Source organism: Leopardus geoffroyi, chromosome B1, assembly GCF_018350155.1.
Source record: "Leopardus geoffroyi isolate Oge1 chromosome B1, O.geoffroyi_Oge1_pat1.0, whole genome shotgun sequence".
Lineage (NCBI taxonomy): Eukaryota > Metazoa > Chordata > Mammalia > Carnivora > Felidae > Leopardus > Leopardus geoffroyi.
The window spans coordinates 121,368,771-121,388,165 of NC_059327.1; positions in this window are offsets into that span (position 1 = coordinate 121,368,771).

The following is a 19,395-nucleotide window of genomic DNA, read 5'->3' on the forward strand; positions in this document are numbered from 1 at the left end:
AAAAAATTAAAAAAAAAGAAATATGCCTTGGACATAAATTCTAATTTATAATGTGCACTTATTTGAACATAATTATAATTGAAACATTACGACATACTTTGTTTTCATCTACATTTTTACATCTAAAGAGAAAAGGCTGAAAACCTGTGGTCATCATCTCATAGCCAAATTTTAAAGTGTTTTTAAAAGGCCTGACTTTATTGCCAGTGAACTATTCTTTAGCATTTATATCATGTCAAATTTTGAAATGTTGGTTATATTATCAAATATGTGTGCCATGAATCATTTTAGTTATCCAAATACTAATTTTAAATAAGACAACTTTTTAACATTTAAACACTATTACTTTAATATATGGTACTACTTATGTTATACTTATATTCATTTCTACAGTTCTTTGGAGTAAGTCCTCTGTGTGTGCTAATTAGATTTTTTTCATAGTATACCTTCTATAGTCCAAAATGGTAGACTTTAAATAATTTACACGTGGAGACACAGGCACTAAATTTTTATAATCTTACTTAACATTTCATTATTTCTACTCTCTATTAATAAAGAAAGAAAACAAGCTGGTGAAATTTACACAACGATCTCTACCAGGAATTAAAGTTGACAGAAGAGAGAATAAATGTGCAGCAAATGCTGAAATACTCTTGGGATCACACCTTCCCACACTGTCCATTACAGTTGACCCAGGCCCAGGAGAAAGAATTCTTTCTGATCAAAGAAAAAGAAGATGAGATTTGCATCTGGGTTGATAGTGATTGAATTTTTCAGTCTTCTGGAAAATTAAAGCCTGACCCAAACATACACTTCTGTGTTGTTTCCTTTGAGACGGCCAAGACTATGAGATAATAATTCCAAGCATCTCAAATACCAAGAGATGCCAAGACTGATGCATTGTTTCCTATTTCATGAGCTCGGGACAGGATGCTCAGCTCATAAACACATTTAGGGAGCTTTATAAGACACAAAATCACTTATACAGCACTATGACTCTTCATTTTTAATTCCCTTTCAAATTAATTTTATGATTTCTCAGGGAGTCTGTTCAATTCCCTACACAGATCATGAAATTTTGATTAAACATTTAATGAGTTTCTTTGCATAGATCTGTCTTATTTCCCAAGCTCCTTTATTCCACCATGTCTATTCAACTCAGTGGCCCATTTCTAAAATAAACTATTAAAGAAACTCATTATCCTTTTATAGCTTTACATCATACAGTCTTTTCAGTCTTGGCTTCCACAGTCACAGGCTGTTTAAAAATTTGTATCCATTGTTGAAAGCCCTACTATGTGTCATCAATGTGCCAAAGGATAAATAATACAGAGATGAACAAAAACGGTGCTGTCTTCTATCAAATAATTCACAGTATATTTAGAAACTTCAAAAAAGGTATTTACAATATAAAGGTGAAATGAACACATATCACCATGAAACACCTGGTAAACTAGTACTTTCTGGCACATAAGTTTTTTCAGCATGGTCTGGATATAAATTCACTCAAAAAAAAAACTATTTTAGATTTATTGAGTCAGTGCAAAAAATGAAATTACTCAGTACATGTCTAACCCTTTTGAGCCTTCTACCAATAAATAAATACACAGGGAAAAAATTTTAAAAATAAAAAAATATATACAGAATAGCATATGAATACATATATAAAAAGTAACATTTGTTTTATATTATTATTATGGTGGTTATTAATGTGTCTGATATTCAATATTTTAAGCATATACCAAAGATCGCTATGTTAAAATAAGGTAAAATAATGTCAGAAGAAGAAATTAAAGCATCTATGATGTAAAAAGAATAGTGAGGAGGGAGCAACAAACTCTGCATGTTGCCGAGGGGTTAAGCAAGGCTTTACAAGGGAGTCACGTTTGTATGGAGATTCAAAGAATAGATATATAGATAGATACATAGTTGACTAACCAGCTAAGTAATTATATAGATAGATGATTAGGTGACCAATCGATGATGGATGGATAGATAATCTGAGAAAGAATACCTTAATCAGTAAGAGTAAATGAGGGAACGTGTGATAGATGCCATGATAAATTTTGGGAATGGTGAAAATAATTGGTTTCTGCCAAACTTAGAGAGCCATTATCATGCAAACAGGAAGAGGTGAGAGTGTGAACTTTTTTTTGTGAAAGCTGCAAAAGACTTGCAGATTGGGTTGAACTGGTTATCACTGAGATTTTTTAAGTAGAATGTGGTTAAAGTAGGAGATCAGTTACAACACCTTTGCAAAGTAATTTACCACCAAGAAGATGAGATCTAATGTTTTGAAAAAGCAGGAGTGGGTTCAAGAACTATTTTAAGTAGAAGGAAAAAAATGGAAATTAATTAGATAGAAGGAATGAATAAGAAACAAAGAAGACTTTGGTGGGTGGAGGTTGTTGATTTATTTAATCAAAATAAGAAAAAAAGAACATAGACTTTTATGGACAAAATGAGACAGAAAATAGAATTATTTATTTGTGATGTCTACAACACATTTAAACAGCAACATCCAAAAAGACACTATAAATATAAACTGGAGCTCAAAAGATAGGTTGAGGTTAGGTGTAATGGTTATTTTGCTGTGAGGACAGAGTTACAGTTGAAATCAAAGAGAGAGGTTAATAATAAATCATAAAGTATTTTTCACTAACCTCTGCTATGTGTATTGTTTTAGGCCAAAATCACTTTTCAGAATTCAAATTGCTTTAGTCATCTCACTCAAATTGCACAGTATTAGAAGCTAGAATACCATTGTTTGAATAAGTCAGACCTTTAAATTTTCTCCATTTCTGTTTTCCCATTGATAAAATATTTATAGAAGTATTTGTTTTACCAAGCTATTGAAATTTTCAAGAAAATATAAAATGGGGAAAATGTACCTAACTAAAATATGTCTCCAAGAGGTTCATTTTAAATTTAAAATCCAGACATACTGAAAAAAAAAAAAAGGTAATAAGGATACATCGTACAAATAGTAAATAAAAGCTGAAATAGCTATATTAATATTGGACAAAATTAATTCAAGAGAAAAAGCATCAGAAGTAAAGATATCACATAATGATAAAATGATCCGTTCTTCATTAGCACATTATAATCTTATGTACATATGAGCTGACATAAGAGAAAAATATAGATTAACCCACAATCATAAATAGAGATTTTAATATACAACACTTATCAATTGATAAGAAAGAGAAAAACTGAAATGATATAGATTTTATAACATTATCAACTATTTTGAACTTACTAACATTTGTAGAAAACTTCACCCAGAAACTTCAGAACACACATTGTTTTCATGTGGACATAGAATGTTCACTAAATTAAATCACATGCTGGGGCATAAAACAAATGTCAGTGCATTTCAAAATAATTAAATCATTCAGAATATGCTTTCTGAACAGAGCAAAATTAAACTAATATCCAGTAAAAATATTACTAAAATTCAATAATAAGAGATATCTAACCTCAGCCCAAGTATTTTGAAATTAGACAACATACTTTTAAGTAACCCAGGGATCAAAGAAGAATCACGAAGTTTCTGCAAATATTCTTAATCAGATGATAAAACACTATATCAAAATATCTAAATATCAAAATACCTTAGAAAATAAGAAAAGTTTAAAATCAATATTATAAGTGTCCGTCTTAAGAAGTGACAAAATGAAGAACAAATCAAACCAAAGCAAAGGAAAAAGAAGGAATAACAACAGAAAAAAATTAATAAAATGTAAAAAAGACAAACAATAGAGAAGATTAACAAAGATGATAATCGGTTCTTTGAGAAAATCAATAAAATTGAAAAAAACATTAGCATGATTGGCTGAGAAGAGTGAAAAAAAAGAAAACACAAATGACTAATAGCAATAATGAAAGAGAGGTAAACTCTTCAGATATTAAATAGATAATAAAGAAATATTATGAACATCTTAGGACAATAAATTTGACAACCTAGAAAAATGAACAATGTTTTCTTGAAAATACAAGTTTTCAAGACAGATTTTCAAAAAATAGAAAATGTAAATAGCTTTATGTATCTATTAAAGAGATTAAGCTTGTTTTCAAGTATATTCCCATAAATAAAATTCAGATTCAGATGGTTTTACTGAGGTTTCCTGCCAAATATTTAATAAAGAAATAGTACCAATCTTATAACAACTCTTTAAAAATATATAGGAGGAAGGAACATATCCAAACCTGTTTTATAAGACATACTTAGCTCTGTTGCCAAAACTTGACAAAGACACCAGAAAATCTAGAATCCATTATCCCTCATGAACATAGTGACCAAAAGCTTTTAATAGTAGCAAAAATAATTCAGTAATATATAAAAGGAATAATTCATAATGAGTTAGTAGGATTTATCCCAGGGATGCAATCTTGTTTTAACAGTAAAAAATTAAAAAAAAAAAAAAAAGGAAAAAAGGAAAAAGAAAAAAGTCAGTCAACACAATTCACCATATTAAAGACAGTAATGAAGAAAAATATATCTCCATAAATGCAGCACAAACATTGGACTAAATTTAAAACATATTTATCAAACCTGGAATCAAAGGGAATTTCCACAATATAATATAGAATATCTACAAAAAATACCTCAACACATCGTATTTAGTGGTAAAATAATGAATATTTCCCCCCTAAGATCTAGAAAAAAAGGATGCTCTCCTTATCCATTCAATATTGTATTGGCAGTTCTATCCAATGCAACAAGGTAAGATAAAGAAACAATACCCATAAACTTTAAAAGGAAGAGTTAAAACTCTTTATCAGCAGATGCCATAATTATTTACATAGAAACTCTTGAGAAATCTAAAAATACAGGCTCATAGAACTCAGACATAACTTTAACAGGGTTGTAGGATGCAAAGTCAATATAGAAAAATCATCTATTTTTGTATACTGGAGGCAATAAAGTGGAAAAGGAAACTTAAAAACCCTTTTAAAGTAGCGTAAAAATAGGAAATACTTGGAGTTACACTTAACAAAAGATGTTAAACCACTGCACATTGAAAACTATAAAGCATTCATGAGAAAAACTGAAGATCTGAAAAAATGAAGAGATGAACCATGGTCATAGATGGGAAAACTATTGTTAAGATAACAATTCTCTCCATTGTTTTTAAGATGCAACTCAATGTCAATCAACATTCCAATAAGCCCTTTAAAAGCACGTGCTGATCAAACTAATCATTAAGAAAAGGACAAAACAAAAGACAAAACAAAAAAAAAATTTTTTTCATACATATATCTGACAATGCCTTCTATCCTGAATGTAAAGGTTGTTTGCAAACAGATTTGTAAAAAAAATAAAAATAAGACTAAAATAAAATAAAAAGCAATCCAATGTAAAAAATGAACAAAGAACCATTCTAGTTGTCTATCACTGAACAATAAGCCATACCAAACTTAATAACTTAAAACAAAGACTATCATTTATTTGCTCACGAATTTTCCATTTGAGCAAGGCTCAGAGGGAATAGCATATACCTGCTTTATGTAGTAATAGCTCAGATGACATGAAGACTGAGGGTAACTCCTTGCCTGGAGGTTGGAGTCATCTAAAGCTTTGCTCATTTAAATGTATGGAATTTGTCCATCTAGAAAGATGGAGATTAGGTACCTAATCAGGGGCTTTGTTCATAACACATTGCACATGTCCTGTTCATGTGTCTGCTTGGCTTCCTCAGACCAGAGTGGTTGGGTTCCAAGAATACATATCCCAAGAGAAAGTGGAAGCTGTAGGTTATTAAGGTCTAGGCTCAGAAATTGGCACTGTTGAGCAAACGGCATCTGTTGTCTATTATCTGGAGTAGAAGTCCGAACACTTCTGCCCACTGCATCTTGGTATCAGAGATGCCAAGAAAAACACAGCACAATCAAGCACTCACAAAGAGAAGAGACAGAGCTTGCTTCAGTAGTGGGTGTCTGTATCCCATAGCCAGGGGTCCCTCCTGCAGCCAATGCAGGGAAATAGCCTGCCCACACCCCTTTTATGCTGCATCAGAAGGACCCTGTCTCCTCCCCATAGGGAACAGATATAGCAGTGTAATCAGCCAGGTGCTGTATGATACAATTAAGCAAAACAAAGGAGTACATGCTGAGTATGAAACAGGGAAAGATCTTCCCACACAGAGTGACAAGTTCAGCACAGGCTGTTTGGACTCTTGATCTCTTGGTAAAGTCCCGTTTTATAAAGCTGCCATATTTGATTGATCTAACGGTCACTGAGCCTAGATTCTATAGAAGGAGCTATAGAAACTGTCACTTAATGAAAGAAGTATCAAAGAATTTGGGGACGACCTTTTAAAACTACCACAGCCCACCCTCTACCCACAAATTACAATAAAACCTTAGATTGCGAGTAATGTGTTCTGCAAGGGTTCCTCAAGACAAGCAAACATTTCCAATAAATTTTAACTTGATAAACTCGATGTCTTGCAATACGAGTAGTACGTGATGCCCAATGTGACATGATCACAACTGAGCCAATGGTTCTTCTCTCTCTCGCTGCAGAAGTGTGGGTGATTGTCTCCTATGCTTAGATGCTCAGTCTTAGGCAGCGGTGTTTGGCATAAATCAGTGATTTTTCAGAATGTTGGAAGGTGCCCACAACTGGCACTAGTGTATTTTTTTTTTGTCACTTCAAAGCACCTGTGGACAGTTCTTTGCTTTTCCATACAGAGTAAACTTAGGAATGCTTTGCCTCATTCTATGTCAGCCTGTCTGTCGATATAGACCCTTTCCTCTGTTGCCTTATTGCCAGTTACATTAAACACAGTATATGACAAGAGTTTATTAATACTGTACTGTAGGGGCGCCTGGGTGGCTCAGTCGGTTGAGCCACCGACTTCGGCTCAGGTCATGATCTCACGGTGTGTGAGTTTGAGCTCCGTGTCCGGCTCTGTGCTGACAGCTCAGAGCCTGGAGCCTGTTTCCGATTTTGTGTCTCCCTCTCTCTCTGCCCCTCCCCCATTCATGCTCTGTCTCTCTCTGTCCCAAAAATAAATAAACTTTGAAAAAAAAATTAAAAAAAAAAATTCTGTACTGTAATCAACATCTATTAGTGGTAGTGAAAGTCCTCCTATACAACACCCTCTTCTCTTGTCTCCTTCACACCAGCCACGAAGGTTTTCAAAGGTAAGTGCAGGTTAATTTATTTTTCTCTATATTTTATATTTTCTTTACTATTTTATGTTAGATTATAGTATTGTAATCATTTTTATACAAATATTTTTGGGTTATGGAACAAATCATCTGAGTTTCCATTATTTCTTATGGGGAAATTCACTTTGATATACAAGTACTTTGGATTACAAGCATGTTTCCAGAATGAATTATGCTCTCACACCAAGGTTTTACTTTCATATCTAAAATACATTCACCACCTTCATAAAAACCTTCAAATAGATCATCCATTGCCTCATCAAGCTCAATTGCAAGTCCAGGATCTTGTCATCTAAATGAGATACTGGTTAATATAAGGCAAATTTGTTTTAACTTCATACATTTGATTTCTTTCTATAGGAAGATCTCTGAACAAGAGATACAAGTTATCTGCCTCCCTCATATCCCACATACATTGGTGAAAGAGGCAAAGGGTAATGGGATAAGTGCCACAGGCACATTCAACAGGAAGAAAACTGAGACACACAGTAGTCACTGGTCAATAGCAATTTGTAAATCTAGCCGATTATATGTTGCCACTTTCTTGATTAGGGCCGACTACTCCTTCCTGAAAATGGTTCTCTACAGCTCATGGCTTCGTAAGTTTTTGGTTTTGGTTTTGATTTTCCTATTTAAAAGATTCTATGAAGCATCACTTTAAATCTTCCTGAGATTTTTAACAATGGCTCTTAAAGCACTGCCCCGTGTTGGAACTCTGAAATTTTTTCTTACTGTGATGATCTTTTGCTATCTGGAGAGGCTGGGAATGAGGAGCAGTTTTATTTGGAAATCCAGAAATTCTGAGTCCTGTATATTTACTAGTTCATTCTTTAATTTATTTCTCTATTCTTGCATTTTATCATAGACCACAAGAATACATAAGATGAATCTTTTAATATTCTGCCTGGACACCTCTTTAACTGTGTGAGGGGTCAGTAGACTGGGCCCTATGAGAGGAAATCTATTCTGGTAAATAAAATTGTATTTTAACCTAGCCTTGTGCATTTATTTGTGTATTTTCCATAGCTCTCTTCACATAACAATGGCATAGTTCAGTAGTTGTGAGAGACCATATAGCCTGAAAGCCTAAAATATTTACTATCTGAATCTTTAAGAAACAGTTTACTGACCCCTGATAAACTCATCACTTGGTAAATTTGGCAAATTTCCTATTTTCCATGTCACTTCAGATGCCAGGATTACCTCACGTTATGAGGGTGCCCTTTCTATTGGGTTCCAATAACGTTTTCTTCACATTACTTTACAACATCACCGACAGCATTCTATAGTCTCTTAAGCTTCGGCTTGAGGTCCTTATGATTTTACTAAGACTCTTTGCTTTTCTTTCACCCTTCAATCACAAAGCCAATGTCAGATGTTTTAGTTTTTGTTGTGTAGCAATTAAAATCTGTCTTAATGCCATATACCAAGCCATCCCACAGGTAAGTGGCTCAGGACAACAACAACCATTTATCTCACTCATGAATCTAATAACCTGAGTAAAGCAGACAGTTTGCCCGTCTTCTGCTTGGTACTGGCTAAGGCAGTTCAAATGGGTCTAGAGCATCCACTTCCAAGATGGTGCACACACATGATGCAAGCTGGTGCTGGCTATCAGTTCCTATCCACATGGGTTTATCCACAAAGTGACTTGGATTTTCAAACGGCATGGTGTCTGGCCTTCAAGAAAGCATATCCTTGGAGGTATAAAGCATATAGTCTTTCACAACCTAGCCTCCAAAGTCATATAGTAGCACTGCCACCATACTCCAGCAGCCAAGGCAGTCACTAAATTCCACCCATTTTTAAGATGAAGTGACAGGGGCGCCTGGGTGGCTCAGTCGGTTAAGCGTCTGACTTCAGCTCAGGTCATGATCTCACGGTCCGTGAGTTCAAGCTCCGCATCGGGCTCTGGGCTGATGGCTCAGAGCCTGGAGCCTGCTTTCGATTCTGTGTCTCCCTCTCTCTCTGTCCCTCCCCCGTTCATGCTCTGTCTCTCTCTGTCTCAAAAATAAATAAAACGTTAAAAAAAAAAAAGATGAAGTGACATACACCCCACTACCTGATGGCAGGATGTCATGAGTGCATTATATGATAAACATATGTTATGGGAGATATTGTTGTGGCTATTTTTGTTATTATTATTTTGGGGGGAAAACATCTGTCACAGACTTCAACGGATCCTTGGCAAAAGAGGATAGATGAGGGATAAGTATACACACAAGGAAGGGTTCAGAATCATTTGTCAACAGGGAAGTGCCTATTAAAGCCACAGTGAGACACCATTTCACAAATGGTGAATTTGTGGCTAACATTTAAAAGACCGATAACACCACTAAATAAATGCTGGCAAGGATGTGAAGTGATCAGAATTTCATATATTGCTGGTGAGGGCGTAATATGGTATAACAACTTTGGACAAGTGGCAGTCTCTTAGAAAATTAATAGCAATCTCACACCTAGATATTTACTCAAGAGAAATGAAACATTGCCCACAAATGCCTTGTATAATAGTTTTTATAGATGCTTTATTCATAATACCAAAAAAACTAGAAAAAATGGCCATCAGTAGGAGACTGGATAAACAAATGTGATATGTTCATACAAAAATATTATTTACTAGTAAAAAGTAACAAACTATATGTGCAAAAATGTAAGGTAACTCTTGAAAGCATTCTTTTAAGGGAAAGGATCCAGACACACACAAAGTACATAAGGTTTGTGTGTGTGTGTTAGTAGTTGCCTATACAGATGAAAATGATTTGGCGGTAAAGAGTATGTGGTATATCCTGACCAGAGGGATAATTGCCTGGGTTATACACTTGGAAAAGTTATCAAGGATTTTATTGCATATAAATCTTCTCATTAAAATATCTTTAAAAGTCATTGAGTTTACACGTGGTTTGTGCATTTTTAAATATTTATGTTATGTTACAGTAAAAACACTGTAAAAATTTTGAGATAAAGCTATGAGATTTTTTTTAACATAAATATGGGCAAGATATCTGTCCTGCTTATGATCCTGGATCTTTGATCACCTATGCCTTCTCTTTAAGAGCTATAGGGATACCCCTGAGTCATTCTTGGCAGTTTTATATAATTTGAACTTGCTTTTGAATTGCGAGTTTCTGTGTTATACTGAATTATGAACTCTCATTTTTCATCATCAACTACATCCCTTGACACTGAAATCTCAGTAACATTTTTCAAATGTTAAGGTGCCCAGGAATTCTGTCAACTGAGGGTTCTGACTCAGGAGGTCTGGAGTGGGATCTGAGAGTCTGTACTTCTAACAAGCTGCCGGGTGACATTGAGGCTGCTAGTCCAGGAACTGCCCTTGGAGTTACAAAGTTCTGGCGCACACTGGTGTGGCTTTCTTCTCTGACTCTCACTGCCCTGTGCTGTCTCAGGCACAAATCTTCCCCAGTTTCTGGCACCTTGAATATAAACTATGACACCACCCATCAGACCACTTCCTATGCCAGGCCAGCCCCGGGTCCAACATAGGGGCATTATTTCACCACTATCTGCATGGAAAGTATCTCATTCATCTGGGAAATAAGCTTTTCCACTTCTGTTAATTTTCCAAATAACTGAGATTTACTCTAATCTATATTTAATATTATTTTTGTGCACCTAACCCTTTGTAAGGCTCGTTACACTTCCCTGAAGTCTTAAACAGAGAATACTAAAAATGATGGAATCTTTCATTATTAACTCAGGGATATTATTAGTCTGTAATGCAATGATACCCTCTGGAACCATTGAGATCTGCTTATCCCTACCTAAGGAGGTCCTAAACTGCAATTCTTTCTGCGCTCTTATGTGCTTTTGGAAATAGTTCTTGTTTTCCTAATTCCCTGACAGACTCTCAGCCGTTAGTTCTTATTATCAGACTTCAGCTTGCCTGGCTCGAGCAGGCAGCATTCCCTCTTCTAATTGCTGTTTTTATTCAATTATAAAAATTTAAAATGAATAACCAGGCAATGGTATTATACATTTGTTTAAAATAAAAGTAAGAAGACTCTGAATGTGAACATAAACTTCCTCCTGTAGGAAAATGCAGCTTTAGTGTCTGACTTTCAGCAATTTGATAACTTAGAAGCTAATTGTGGGGCGGGGGGTTATTATAGGCTATGTTCTATAACAATGTTTGTTCGTGTTTGGTTTATACACAGCATACAATAGAATAGTAAGCTGGGGTGCTTATTAAACATTAAGATTCCAGGTCACAGCCTTAGAGGCACTAACACGTTAGATCTTGAGTTAGATTCACGAGTGTGCATTTAGCAAATGCCTCAGGGGCTTCTGTGCCCAGCAAATTTGAAATACCAGCTGTTTCTGAGAAAGTGCCATTAATCAGATGAAGATCATGGTAGCTTCTTTTAATTCTCATTACAATGTCTGTTTATCTCCTGTCTTCTCCATTCCAGTTAGGTCTCACTCTGCACACTGCACTAGAAGACTGGTTTGTCACCATTAGGAAGCTTCTTATCACTTAATGACTCAATCTTTCCCATTTCTTAGGAGTGGAAAATTAGATGGGAATGTGCTAGCTTACATATCAGAACTCTAAGCCTGGTATGTGACCCTTCAAACTGAAACACTTACAGGAGAGATCATCTGAGCTGCAAATTCACAAATCTGCCAACAAATACAAGTTTTTCCTAGATGAAGAAAAACAGATAGACAACCTAAGGTTTGAACTTCAGCACCTTGCAGACATGATTTTTTTTCTTTATTCAACAATTTTATCACGTTTCTATTAGTAACTTCCATCTGAATTTTAACAAGCCCCTTACAAGTGGTTCATCTTTAATTCCCATTAAAGATTTAATGGGATTTAATGGGATTTAAGATTTTGTCTAAGATGGAAAAAAAGAGAGAAAAGACGTCTCTGAGACAAATTCTGGTGGAGGAAAAGCTCCCTCCCTACTAGTCCCTATTCCTATACCTAGCAACTTACTGGTATAGGAGAAAATCACATACCTGTGTTCACCACCCTCACCTCAGTGTCTTGTATTGTGTAGATATCTTAGTACATTTCACTAAGTGCCTGACTCTCCCACTCTCTACAACAATTCATTAAACAAATATTTATTAAGCATCTATGAGCTGAGGAAGATGCCAGCTGTTAGGGAGACAGTAGTGAAAAGGCAGACAAAAAGCTCTGCTCTTGAGGACTTTTACATTTTAGTGAGAAAGACAGACAATATACAAGACAAAAACAATATTGAAGTGTATAATGTGATAAGTAATTGTAAGTATTAAGAAGAAAAATAGCAAAGAAGGGATGGGGATATGAAGTGTTAGCAGGACAGTTGAGATCTTAGCATAATCAGGAAGGATTCTAAGACAGGCAAGTTTTGAACAAACCCTAAAAGATACTAGCCACCGGGATGTCTGGACAAAGAGAATCCCAAGTAGAAGGAGTAGGTACAAAGGTCATGATCACTGGGATCATGATACGTTTTCATGGAAGGCTGGAACTGAGTGAACAAGGGAGGGAGAAGAGGAAGATCTCAGAGAGGAGACACATGGGGATAGAGTTGAATGATGTTGTGCCTTACATGTATTAATAAGAATTATTTGACTCTTTCCCTGAACCAGATGCAAAGTCATAGGTAGGTCCGAGCCGAGTGGTATGATCTTACTTGAGTTTAAATGTTTATTTATTTATTTTGAGAGGACAGGAAGGGCAGAGACAGAGGGGAGAGAGAATCCCAAGAAGGCTCCATGCTCAGTGTGGGGCTCAACCTCATGGACCATGAGATCATGACCTGAGCCGAAATCAAGAGTCAGCTGCTTAATCGACCAAGCCACCCTTAACTTGAGTTTAACAGGATCACTCTGTGGCTGTGTTGAAACTAGACTGGGGAGAAATGAGGGTATGAGTGGGTTGGAGGTTATTGCAATTACCTAGGCTACAGATGAAATTATGTCTAATTTTTCATACTCTTGTGAAATCCCCAGCATACCCTTTTCCACTCACTCTTAGCTGTGGTACAGTCCACTGGGAAATTTGGAGCAATCTAAAGGGAACTCCCTCACCTTTCCACCACAAATATCTTCATATCTGCACTGCATGAAAGCTCTTCCTTTCTTCTAATCACAATGGAGGAAATAATCTTCTTCCAGTGAAAGGTAAGTAGTAAAATGCACTGAGTGAGAAGATTAGCTCTGGAAATAGATGCTTGATATACAATTCTGTCTCCTCCACTTACATTCTGTGTGACTTGGGAAAATTCTTTCTTCCTCTGAACTATGAGGACAATGGTGAGAATTACTTCAACAGATGTGGTAAGGAATAATAATAATAATAATAATAATAATAATAATAATAAATAATATATCTCATCATTGAGAAGATAGCCTGACAAAGGTACAAAGGTACAACAAAACTTAGTTTCACCCTCCATGCATGCTATGGGGCTCATTCTGCCTCCTTACTTGAAGACTACACCCCGGTGATGATTCTCCCTTTCTCCTACATCTTCAATATTTTCTTCCTGACAAGATCCTTCTCTCCAGTAATAAATGTGCTCAGGTCTTCCCCATCTAAAACACAAACAACACAAAACAAAACAAAGAAAAAAAAAAACCCTAGGTCCTTTACCTTTATTAGCTCAGGTTTACTATAAACCAGAGAGACTGATACAAAAATTAAAGTGCTGATGCCATATTTTAGAGGAAAAGAAAAAATGAGACAAGGTATCACATAAAGCAACATAAAATGAGATGCAAATAGCTATGCCTTCAGTATAAGCTCTAAAGTGTGTAGCACGTTGTTCAACAGGTATGACTATGACTGCTTGACATTCGCAGTATCTCTAGACAGGAGACAAGAAGAAAATGTGCTCCTGGTAGTCCTGAGGAGAAAGAAAGGTCAGGGAATTGATTTGCCTAATTCCCTTCTAGGTCTTATTTTCAACTGAGCAATATTGGCCCTCAAGGAGTTAACTTCTCTGCTTTTTTGAGTCTTGTGGTCTGGCACTCTTGGATACCAGAGTTCACACTGGGATCAGTGCAGTTATAATTCATCCAAGTCCGGAAGAGATAAGAGAAGCCAGAAAATCCAGTGGTGCTAGGTCAGCCCAGACTCCTAGGACAAGTGACGGGTCAAACCCAGATGAGGAACCTGTGTTGGTGAAACAGAGTTGGTTGGCCTCCACCGACTCCAAGGATCTGAAAGGCAGGGGGTGCCAAAGGAATATGACTCGTATAGTACTTATGACTGATACAGCCTTATAACTTTGCAAATTTATTCCTGCCTCTTCAACTCTTTATGAACTTTTGAAATGGTTGTCTATACACTGTCTCTTCTTTATATCCTGTTTACTATGAAATGTAGTTCACACTAACCCTAACCTTAACATTCAACTGGCTCCCGGTCTAGCCATCAGTGACCTTCATAGTACTAAATCCAAATAACGTTTATCAATTCTCAACTTACCTGACTTTTCAGAGTCATTTGGTGACTCTGTATTTGTGTTCTTGTCAGATTTTTTCTTGTGGTTGATTTCTAGTTTCATAGCATTGGGGTCAGAAAAGATGTATAGTATGATTTCAATCTTTATGAATCTGTTGAGACTTGTTTTGTGGCCTAATATACATGGTGTGTTAAAGTTCCCTACTATTATTGTATTACTATCAATTACTTCCTTTATGTTTGTTGTTATTAGCCGGTTTTGTTTTTATTTTTGTTTTTGTTTTGAATTTGAGTGCTCCCATGTTGGTTGCATAATATTTGCAATTGTTCTGTCCTCTTGTTGGATTGCCCCCTTTATTATGTCCCCCTTATTATTATGCATGGTCCTTCTTTGTATCTTGTTGCTGTCTTTGTTTAAAAGTCTATTTCATTCCACACAAGCTAGTTCCTTAGCTTTCTTTTCACTTTTATTTGCATGATAAATGCTTTTCTATCCTGTCCCTATCAATCTACATGTATCTTTAGGTTTGAAATGAATCTCATAAGCAACATATAAATGGGTATTGCTTCTTAATCTATTCTATCACCTTATCTTTTGATTGGGGCATTTAGCCCATTAACATTCAGAGTAATTATTAATAGGTATGTACTTACTACCATTTTGTTACTTGCTTTGTGATTGTTTTTGTAGTTCTTCTCTGTTCCTTTCTTCTCTTGCTCTCTTCTCTCATGATTTGCTGGCTTTCTTTAGTGATATGCTTGGATTCTTTTCTTCTTATTTTTTGCATATCTATTACCAGTTTCTGATTTTGTGGTTATCATTAGGTTTATATATAACGTCTTACACACATAGCAGTCTATATTAAGTTGATGGTCACTTAAGTTTTAACCCATTCTAAAAGTACTACATTTTAGGTATGTAGTGTCATACTTTACATCCCATTAGTTTGTGAATTCCTTGACTTATTTTCATAGATACGCTTAGTTTTATTGCTTTTGTGCTACTTACTTTTCTTACTCCTGCTTATGGTATTTTCTTTCCACTCAGAGTCCCCTTTAACACTTCTTGTGTGTCTGGTCCAGTGGTCATAAATTCCTTTAACTTTTGTTTGTCTGGGAAATTCTTTATTTCTCCTTCTTCTGAATGATAACCTTGTTGGGTAGTTTTCTTGATTGTAGGTTTGTTTGTTTGCTTGTTTGTTTTCTCTGTCATCCCTTTGAATATATCATGCCACTCCCTTTTGGCCTGCAAAGTTTCTGCTGAAAAATCAGATGATAGACCATGGGATTTCCCTTGTATATCACTGTTTGTTTGTTTGTTTCTTTCTTTCTCTTGATGTGTTTAAAATTCTTTCTCTATCACTACTTTTTCCAGTTTAGTTGTAATCTGTCTTGGCATGGACCTCCTTGAGTTAAGTTTGTTGGGGGAATCTCTGTGCCTCCTGGATCTGTATATCTATTTTCTTCCCCAGATTAGGGGAGTTTTCAGCTATCATTTCTTCAAATAAATTCATGCCCCCTTTCCTCTCTCTTCTCTGTCCGGGGACCCTAAAATGCAAATGTTACTATGTTTGACGGTGTTGCTGAGTTCCCTTAATCTATTTTCTTTTTTTTTTTTTTTTCTTATTCTTTTTCTCTCGCCTGTTCAGCTTGATTGTGTGCCATTACTCTGTCCTTCCTGGTAAGTGATCTGTTCTCCTGCTTCCTCTAGTCTACCATTCATTCCCTCTAGATTATTTTTCATTTCAGTTCTTGAGTTCTTCATCCCTGATTGGTTCTTTTTTTATGTTTTCTATCTCTTTATTGAGTGTCTCACTGGTATCCTCCACTCTTTTCTCCAGGCCAGTGAGTATCTTTATTACCAATGGTTTACATTCTCTGTCAGGCACATTATTAATCTCCATTTCATTATGTTCTCTTGCTGTGATTTTGCCCTGTTCATTTCATTTGGGACATATTCCTCTGTCTTTTCACTTTGGCTAACTCTCCGTGTCTGTTTCTACGTGTGGGAAATCAGCTACATCTCCTGCTCTTGAAAGCAGTGGCCTTATGAAGAAGATGTCCTATAGTGCCCTGCAGTGCAAAGTCCTCTGTTTACCAGCACCTAGTGCTTCAGGGGTGTCTCCTATGTATATTGTGTGTACCCCAATGTTGCATTCATCTTCTGTCCCGTCATCTGCAATGGTTCTCTTTGCCTGTTGTGGGCAGAGTTTGGTCCCTGTGTTGTTAGTGGGCCAGTCTTGAACTTCCTTGGGCTTAAGTTGAATCAGACCAGCATTTGCTAGAGCTGCAGTAGCACCAAACTGCAGGGTACTTTCCCTGTGATATCTTCTGAGAAGCTTACCTTGATTGGCAGGGCCTGTAGTCAGACCAGATATCTGCCCCCAGCCCACTGCCGTGGCTGCAGTTGAACTGGTGGGTGTACTTATCTCTTCCTCTCCCCAGGGCAGGAGTCACTTTGGAGTGGTGCTGACAACCTGTGGGGGCCACTTTGCACACTGCCACATTTGTGGTGTCACTTTAGATGGACCCCTGCTGAGGATGGGCTCGAGGGACAGGTCTGCAAATCATAGGGGTGAAGCATTCATCCCACCGCTGTGGGAGGGTACCTGCTGCGGCCTGGGAAAACTCCTGCCAAGGCCAGGCTGGAGAAGACTTGTCCACAGAAGAGCATAAGGGCAGTGGCACTGTTAGCAAGCTAGGTGGAGAGTACTTGTGCTGCACTTGTTCCCGCTGCACTGGTTCCTACAGGTGTCCCTGGATCTGGGCTGAGGAACAGGGGAAGGAAATAGCACTCACTAGCTCCTTTGCTCCTAGAGAAGTCTCCTAAAGATTCCTGCCCCTCCAGCACACATTCTGAGATTAATAAATAAATCTCCTTCCCATAGACCCCAGGCATTTTTCAAACTGTTGTTTCCATGCTGTATCTCAGCGGGGCTGTTTGTTGTGCTATCTCTTTAAAGGCATGGACTCCATTTCTTCTCACTCTCCAGCTCTCCCAGATCCATGCCTGCTGATTTTTAAAGTTCCAAGCCCCACTGATTGTAAGAACTTGCAAAATTGGTCCTTCTGGTGTTCAAAGCCAAACGTTCTGGGGATTCATCTTCCCAGTGTGGTCCTTCATGCCGGGGGTGCCTGGTGTGGGATCTGTTCCTCTCCCATTTCTGTACCTGAAGTGTCTCTCCCTCCCATGAACAGCCCTGAGGGTCTGTTTAGCTTCCAACTGTATCTCTATCCTTCCTACCCTCTTGATGAAGCCTCTTCTCTACATTTAGCTATGGAAAGTTTGTTCTGCCAGTTTTCTAGTGATTTTCTGGGTTATTTATACTGATGTGGGTGTCACCTGGGTGTATCATATAATGAGGTGAGTCTAGCAGCCTCCTACTCTCTGTCATTTCCCTGGAAGTCTAGAATTAAGTTCTTTTATTGTATATCTTCATTACATAATTTACATTTCTCTTATACATTTCTCATCACAACTATACTTAAATTATTATTTTAATAATTAAATATTTATAAATGTTCCTATATTTTTAATTAAATAAGTATTTAATTAAATAAGCATAAAATTCATATGTTGAAGCCCTAAGCTCCAATGTGGTGGTATTTAGAAATGGGGCTTTCAGAAGATAATGGGGCTTAGATGAGGTGATGAAGTAGGGCTCTCATGGTGAAATTAGTGCCCTTAGAAGAAGAGACATCAGAGAAATCACTCTTTCTGTCCCACCATGTGAAGACACAATGAGAAGGAAGCCCCCTGAATGCCAAGAAGAGCGTACTTCCTGGGAACCAAATCAACCAACACTTTGATCTCAGACTTCTAGCCTCTAGAACTATGAGAAATAAATATCTGTTATTTTTGCCACCAGTCCGTGGTATTTCGTTATGATAGGTTGAGAAACTAATACAATAAGTAGTCAAATATTAATAATTAAATAACTTTTAAAATGATGAGGATTTGCCTTCACACCATGGATACCGTTAGGGTAAGTACGACTATATCTTCTTCATTATTTTATACCTAGTCCCTACACCAGTGGTGGGCTCGTAATAGATACTTAAGAGATATTTGCTGAACAAATGATAACTTAATCTTCATAAGCTGTTGCATTTTTTTTACCCCAGTTTTTCTGAGAATTTCAAAATTGTCCACAAGTCTGACCCTTATCTAGATTTTAAGCCCCTGGTTAATTTTGTGATACTGAACCTTAATATATTGCTGTTATAGTCCTGCCATCTCTTGTTGGAGCTCTGGACAAGGTACAAGAGTGTGACCAGAAAAGCACTGGACCAAGAGCAAGGAGGCTGGTTCAAATCCTGACACTGAGCTACTTAGCTTCTGAGACTTGGTATGAGTATTAGACTAAATACTTCTCAAGTTTCCTTTAGCATAAACTCACATGACTGAATGATTTTCTTTTATTTCAAAGATTGTGTACAAAAAAATCCAGTTGTTTTGTAGATTTAGTTATATGATCTATTCATCTGATCAAGGGGTATCTCCCTTGCAGGTTTCCCAGAGAGAATAGAACCTTTTTTCTGCATGGTTTTGAGGTGTATTCCTAGTTGGCATCCAGGACATAATCAAGGACAGAAATATAAGAGGAGTTTAAAGATTGCTCTCAGAAACACAGGGCAGATAAACATCACTTAAAGACATAAAGGATTGGGAAGTGTGAACTTTCCAAGTACATTTGGAGTCAATAGAGGGGAAGTGTCATTTGGCCTTTTGTGGAAACAGGAAAACAAAGTTATTGTATATTCTCTCACTGAGGCTTAGTGATCTA